This window comes from Arachis hypogaea, chromosome 19 (genome assembly GCF_003086295.3).
Source record: "Arachis hypogaea cultivar Tifrunner chromosome 19, arahy.Tifrunner.gnm2.J5K5, whole genome shotgun sequence".
In the NCBI taxonomy this organism is placed as follows: Eukaryota; Viridiplantae; Streptophyta; class Magnoliopsida; order Fabales; family Fabaceae; genus Arachis; species Arachis hypogaea.
This window is the reverse complement of record NC_092054.1, coordinates 101,166,339-101,174,116: the sequence shown is the minus strand read 5'-3', so window position 1 is coordinate 101,174,116 and position 7,778 is coordinate 101,166,339. Positions and strand designations below refer to the sequence as shown.

The window sequence follows — 7,778 nt, the reverse complement described above, 5'->3', positions numbered from 1 at the left end:
GAGTCATCCTAGAATACTCACTGTGATTGCATCCCATGAGACTTTTATTCATTGATCCTTTTGTTGTTATTTCAGGGCTTATTTTTGTTCTTAAGCTAAGTGCTCTGTAAGGGGGGCAACTCTTTAAAATAAGCTTTCAGTCAACACTCCTGAACCAGTTGGTTCAAGGTGCTAGGTGTTGAAGCACCTCTAAGGACTTACTTGCTCAAGTCTCCCCCCCATACATACACACCACAGGCACATAGTTTATTTATTTTCTTTTCTTGAGACCTTGGTGTCCAGCACCTCTTTGAGTTACTAAATGCTCTGTATTGAGGGTTACTCTTGATAGTGGACTTTCAGCTGATAATCCCGAGTTAGTTAACCCAAGCTACCAAGTGATAAGGCACCCCTAAGAGCTTATTCATCCAAGTAGATCCCTCACACAGGAACACCACAGACACATGCCTCAAGATTAAAAACCATTGGTGCCTAGCCTTATTGCTTGTTCTTTTTCTTTTATTCCTCAACTTTGATTGTTCTTTCCCTTTTTCTTATTAGGATCTTCTTATTTAGCTAGTCTCATGGGGTGTGTCTCAAGCATAGTATTCATGACAGATAGTTGTCCTCCCACCTTATGGTTGAACCAACTTAGCTAACTTATGACTATACCATAAACTCATGAACTTATTCCATAGTATGAACTCCTCTCTGGTCTTTAAAAACACTCATTCTCTTTTCATTTGATTTAAAGGAACAAACATACAAGTAAGCAAAGTAAGGGTGCAGTGACATAAAGACCAGCAAGCATAGACCTCTTCAACACAAAACTTAAGAGACAGAATTGAAAAAGGTTCCAACTACGAGTAACTATTAATCAAAAGTGCATTCAGACTTTCAATTTTCAACAATTCTGAGTATAATGGAATTAAGTAACAATGCAACCTTCGGGTGATGATTTCTAGTTGTCCTCTTTCTTTGTCATCATCCTAGTCCTTGCTACTTCACTTCCTTGGGTGAAGGTGCACCATTTCTTCATAAGATTCCTGCAAAGTTATTGAAAGTTGCTTGTTCCCAAAGCACTTGAGACATAGTTAGCTTGCATGTATGCTTGTGGCTTTTGAACTTAATTTGGTGTGTGAACACCAAATTTAGTTCCTTGCCCAGTACAAAACATTGCATATATGCAGAGAACCTCATATTTTGTTGTTAACAAAACAATTATTACTAAAGTCTAACTACATCTAAGTGGTTTCCCTTGATTGGTTGGAGCTAGCAATGTGTTTTGGGAGTGGGGTGTAATTCTAACTAATGTCTTTGGTGGAACACCAAACTTAGAATCACACTTTCACTCTTGAATTGTTTTGGTGTGGAACACCAAACTTAGCTCCTCGCAATACAGGGGAAACAACTTGTGATCCTTATTGAAATAAAGATGAAAAGAAAACTACCTGAGGTTGGGTTGCCTCCCAACAGAGCGCTCTTTTATCGTCGCTAGCTCAACGGTTCCTCCTTTACTTGAGATGGTAATTTACTCTGGGGTTTTTCCCCATGTTGCCCAGATAATGCTTGAGTCTTTGTCCGTTCACTGTAAAAGTCCTCTCTGAACCTTCATCCATGATTTCGATGTGTCCATATGGCGAAACTTTTGTGACAAGAAAAGGTCCGGACCACCTTGATTTGAATTTTCCTGGGAATAGTCTCAATTTGGAATTGTAAAGGAGTACTCGCTGCCCCTTTTCGAAACTCCTGGGTGCAAGATGCAGGTCATGTCTTCTCTTTGCTTTCTCTTTATACATCTTGGTATTTTCATAGGCTTGTGACCTGAATTCCTCCATCTCTTGCAGCTGCAAGATCCTCTTTGCACCAGTAGCAATGCTGTCAAAATTTAGTATCTTGATAGCCCAGAGAGCTTTGTGTTCCAGCTCCAGTGGTAAATGACAAGCTTTCCCATACACTAGTTGATATGGGGACATTCCAAGTGGTGTTTTGAATGCTGTTCTGTATGCCCAAAGAGCATCATCCAGCTTCTTTGACCAATCCTTTCTTGATGCACCCACAGTCTTTTCTAGAATTCTCTTTAGCTCTCTGTTGGATATCTCAGTTGTCCACTTGTTTGGGGATGGTAAGGTGTGGCTACCTTGTGTTTTACCCCATATCGTAGGAGAAGAGCTTCTAGTGGTCTGTTACAAAAATGGCTCCCTCCATCACTGATGAGTGCTCGTGGGACTCCAAACCGGCTAAAGATATTCTTCCTGAGGAAGTTCATGACTACCTTGTTATCATTTGTTGGGGTTGCAATAGCCTCTACCCACTTGGAAACATAATCCACTGCTACCAAGATGTACTTGTTTGCATATGAGGTTGGGAATGGTCCCATGAAATCGATTCCCCACACATCAAACAATTCCAGTTCCAAGATAAAATTTTGTGGCATCTCATTTCTTTTGGGCAAGTTTCTAGATCTTTGGCATTCATTGCAGCTCTTTACTAGTTCTTTGGCATCCTTGAAAAGGGTGGGCCAAAAGAATCCGCTTTGTAACACCTTAGCTGCAATTCTATCCCCTCCAAAGTGGCCTCCATAGCATGAGCCGTGACAATTCCATAGGACCTCTCGTCCTTCTTCTTCCGAAACACATCTTCTAAGGATTCCATCTGAACACTTCTTGAATAGATATGGCTCATCCCAGACAAAGTACTTTGCATCATTCATGAGCTTCCTTTTTTGATGTTTATTGATCTCTGGAGGCAATGCCCCAGTTGCCTTGAAGTTGGCAATCTCTGCGAACCATGGTGCTTTGTGAACTATCATCAACTGCTCATCAGGGATGAACTTGTTCACACTTGTATCAGGTGTTCCATCTTTATCATGAGGAATCTTGGATAGGTGATCTGCTACCTTGTTCTCCACTCCTTTCTTGTCTCTGATTTCAATATTGAATTCCTGCAGCAATAAGATCCATCTTATTAGTCTTGGTTTTGATTCTTGCTTGGCAAACAAATATTTAAGTGCTGTGTGATCTATAAAAACAATCACTTTAGCACCAATGAGGTATGATCTAAACTTGTCAAATGCAAAAACTATTGCTAGTAACTCCTTTTCAGTAGTGGTATAATTTCTTTGAGTATCATTAAGGACTTTGCTAGCATAGTATATCACATGGACTAAGTTGTCTTTCCTCTGTCCTGACACTACCCCAACTACAAAATCAGATGCATCACACATCAATTCAAACGGTAAATTCCAATCAGGTGGGGAAATGATAGGAGCAGAGGACAACCTCATTTTCAAATTTTCAAAGGCTAACATGCATGTTTCATCAAAGATAAATGGTGTATCAGATACAAGGAGATTGCTTAAGGGCTTGGCTATCTTTGAAAAATCTTTAATAAACCTTCTGTAAAAACCAGCATGCCCTAAAAAGCTCCTAATTGCCCTGACATCACTGGGTGGAGGCAGTTTTTCAATAAGTTCTACTTTAGCTCTGTCAACCTCAATGCCTTGGTTAGAAATTTTGTGACCAAGGACTATTCCTCCTGTCACCATAAAGTGACATTTCTCCCAGTTCAAGACCAAATTGGTCTCTTGGCATCTTTTCAATACCAAGGCGAGGTGATGTAGGCAACTAGGAAAGGAATCTCCGAATACCGAGAAATCATCCATAAAAACTTCAATGAATTTTTCTATCATATCTGAAAAGATAGAAAGCATGCAGTGTTGGAAAGTCGCAGGTGCATTACATAGCCCAAATGGCATGCGCCTGTAGGCAAACATTCCATATGGGCAAGTGAATGAGGTTTTCTCTTGATCTCTGGGATCAACCACTATTTGGTTATATCCTGAATAACTGTCGAGAAAACAATAATATGCGTGCCCTGCAAGTCTTTCCAACATCTGATCCATGAATGGAAGGGGGAAATGATCTTTTCGTGTAGCCTCGTTGAGCTTCCTGTAGTCTATGCACATCCGCCATCCTGTGACTGTCCTTATAGGAATTAGTTCGTTCTTCTCATTGGGAACCACGGTAATTCCTCCCTTTTTTGGGACGACATGCACGGGGCTAACCCAGGGGCTGTCTGAGATTGGGTAAATTACCCCCATTGCCATAACTTCATAACTTCCTTCTGTACCACTTCCTTCATGATTGGGTTCAGCCTCCTTTGGGATTGAATGGATGGTTTGGCATCATCTTCCAGCAGTATCTTGTGCATGCATATGGCCGAACTTATCCCCTTCAGGTCAGCAAGTGTCCAACCAATGGCATCCTTGTGCTGTCGCAGTACTTTGATAAGTTCATCATCTTGATCTTTGCTGAGGCATGAGCTTATGATCACTGGGTAATTTTCATTTTCTCCTAAGTATGCATATTTGAGAGTGGGTGGCAGTGCTTTGAGTTCAAGTTTAGGTGCTTCTGACTTTTCGTTCTCTTCCTTTAATGCACCTGGTATGCCAATTTCTGTTGTTGCAACCTCTTCACTTGATGTACACTCTTCTTCTATTATTCTTTCGGGTTCTTCAGACTCTTCTTCTTCAAAACTCTCCTGTACCTCCTCTTCAAGTGAGCCCAACCTCATACATTCCCCCAGTTGTTCTTGTGGGTAACTCATGGCCTTGAACACATTGATTGTCATCTTTTCATTGTGTAATCTCAGGGTGAGATCACCTTTTTAGACATCAATGACAGCTCCAGCAGTAGCCAAGAACGGCCTTCCCAAGATAATGGAGGTCTTAGCTTCCTCCTGCATGTCCAGCACTACGAAGTCTGCCGGGAATATGAAGTCTCCCACTTTCACCAGCAAATCCTCTACTACGCCATGAGGGAACTTGAACGATCTCTCTGCCAACTGTAAGGCCATTTTTGTTGGTTTAGCCTCCTCTATCTTCATCTTCCTCATTATAGCTACTGACATCAAGTTGATGCTGGCTCCTAAGTCACAAAGAGCTTTCTCCACTGTGATTTCCCCTATAATGCAAGGGATCTGAAAACTCCCAGGATCCTTCAATTTCTGGGGCAGTTTGTGCTGAATGATAGCACTACATTCTTCGGTTAGTATCACAGTCTCGTTGTTCTTCCAGCTTCTCTTCCTAGTCATAAGCTCCTTCAAGAACTTGGCGTAAAGTGAAATTTGTTTTATTGCTTCAGCAAAGAGTATGTTGATTTGCAGTTTCTTGAAGATTTCCAAAAATCTCGAAAACTGATTGTCATCTCCCTTCTTCTTTAATTGCTGAGGGTATGGGACTCTTGGGACGTCTGGCTTCAGCACTCCTTCCCCTTTTCGTGAACTCAAAGTCGGAACTCGAGCTTCGTTCTGCTCTTCTTCCTCTTTATATGAGTCCTCTTCTTGTGGTTTCTGGGGGGTTTCCTTCAGTTCCTTCCCACTCTGAAGGGTGATAGCCTGACACTCCTCCCTTTTGGTTGAGTTAGTATTACTGCGAAGGTTGTGGCTGGGACTTTGCTTGAATAAGTAGCCAATTTGTGTCTCAAGTTTCTTGATGGCAGCATCCTGATTCTGCATATTGGACATCACTTCTTCTTGGAACACTTTACTGTCTTGAATCTCTTTGCCTATGCCTTCAAGTAGATTCTCAATCCTTGAGAGTCTGTCATCAAATGATTGTAGATCATGATTAGAAGTGGAAGGATGAGGTAAGTTATTTTGGTTTTGATGTGGATGTGGAGAGGTGTTGTTATTGGGGTGTTGATATGGTCTAGATGTGAAGTGTTGGTGGCTTGCATTGTTGGGATTTGGGCATCTTTGATCAAGATTTTGGTCTTGTTGATTTCCCCACCCAAAGTTTGGGTGATTCCTCCATCCAGGGTTGTAGGTCTTGGAGTATGGATCATGGTTTTGCCTAGGTAAATTTCCAATGTAGTTGGCTTGCTCCTGACTTCCCTCTGCTTCTTCATTCACTCCTTCTTGGGTTGTTGATGAAGTGGCGATTGCTGCTACTTGGTTCCTCTCCATCTTCTTGGTGAGGTTAGCCAGCTGCTGGATAATGAGCTTGTTTTGGGCCAACAGAGCATCTACATTGTTTAGCTCCATTACTCCTCTTGTGTTCCCTCTTTCGGAAGCATAGAAGTAGTCATTCTCTGCTACAGTTTCAATGACATCTATGGCCTCCTCAATGGTCTTCTTCTTGTTCAAAGATCCTCCGGATGAATGGTCTACGACCTTCTTTGACTCATAAGAGAGCCCTTCATAGAAAATGTGCAGCTGCACCCATTCGTTGAACATGTCAGGTGGACACCTCCTTGTTAGGTCTTTAAACCTCTCCCATGCTTCATACAGAGTCTCATCATCTTGTTGCCTGAAAGTTTGGACCTCAGCTCTCAGCCTATTGATTCGTTGAGGGGGGTAAAATCTTGCTAAGAATTTGTTCACCACATCTTCCCAGGTTGTCAAGCTCTCCCTTGGGAAAGACTCCAGCCACTTGGCTGCCTTATCCTTGAGTGAGAATGGAAATAAGAGCAGTCTATAGGCGTCAGGATGAACACCATTAGACTTCACTGTGTCACAAATTCTCAGGAAGGTGGTCAGATGTTGATTGGGGTCCTCTTGGACACTCCCTCCGAACGAACAGTTGTTCTGAACAAGGGTGATGAGCTGTGGTTTTAGTTCAAAATTGTTGGCGTGGATGGTTGGCTTTTGAATGCTACTTCCACAGTTTCCTGGGTTTGGATTGATGTAAGAGCCTAAAACTCTTCTATCCTCCCCAGCATGATTTGCTCGTCCTCTTCCGCCATGGTTGTGAGCCTCTTCTTCATGATGGTTTTCCATGTTTTCTTCCATGTTTGGTTCAAAGTATTCCTCCTCTTCCTCAGCACCAACTACTCTTTTTCCTCTTGCTTCCCTTCTTAATCTAAGGAAGGTTCTCTCAGGTTCAGAATCAAAGGAAGTTGAAGCCCCGCTTCTTCTCCCTGTCATACAACCAACAAGTACAAGCAAAGAGAATAGGTGCAGAAAGTATATCTGTCAGAATTACTGTTACTGTGAGTGATGCAATATATCAAACAGTTAGTGGGTTGGTGAAATGAATGGTAAATAACAAAGAAAAAGTAGGGGGAAGGGAAACAAAATTAACTAAAACAGAAAGTAAATGACTCAAATAGAAAATTAAATCAAACAAAAATAAAATGCTCAATCTAGTTATCCTCCAATTTAATCATTGTTGATGCACAATCAATCCCCGGCAACGGCGCCATAAACTTGATGCACGAAAAACTTGTCTCATAACAAATTTCCTTCGGCAAGTGTACCGAATTTGTTGTCAAGTAAAAACTCACAATAGAGTGAGGTCGAATCCCACAAGGATTGATTGATCAAGCAACTTTAATTAGAGGAATGTTCTAGTTGAGCGAATCAGAATTTGAGTTGAGAATTGCAGAAATTAAATGGCGGGAAAGTAAATAACAGAAAAGTAAATGCTAGAAATAAGAGCTGAATGTAAATGACGGAAAGTAAATTGCAGAATCTTAAATGGGGATGGGTAATTGCTCATAAAAGTAAATGACAGATATTAAAGAGAATGGGTAAGATCAGAAATGGGGAGTTCATTGGGCTTAGGAGATGTTGCATTCTCCGGATCAATTTCATTTTCATCTCTTCCTCAATCAATGCACTCATTGATCTCCTTGGCAATCTTAAGTGATTGAATTACAATTTCTTGTAATTCAATCTCTCAAATCTTGATCAATAGCCAATTCCTTGGTCAATTGCTCATGAGAAGAGATGAAGTATGGTCACTGATTATACCACATGCATTTCCCAAATCAAGTGTTGAGAGGATTATAGTCACA

At 41.3% G+C, this 7,778-nt stretch overlaps 1 non-coding gene across 1 annotated transcript; it reads left to right on the top strand.

The window, feature by feature from the left end:
* Positions 1–6,214: 6,214 nt before the first annotated feature.
* On the top strand, positions 6,215–6,318 carry LOC112780476 (small nucleolar RNA R71). The gene has a single exon (XR_003191309.1). It is a non-coding gene; the product is annotated as a small nucleolar RNA R71 (small nucleolar RNA).
* The last annotated feature ends 1,460 nt before the right edge of the window (positions 6,319–7,778 follow it).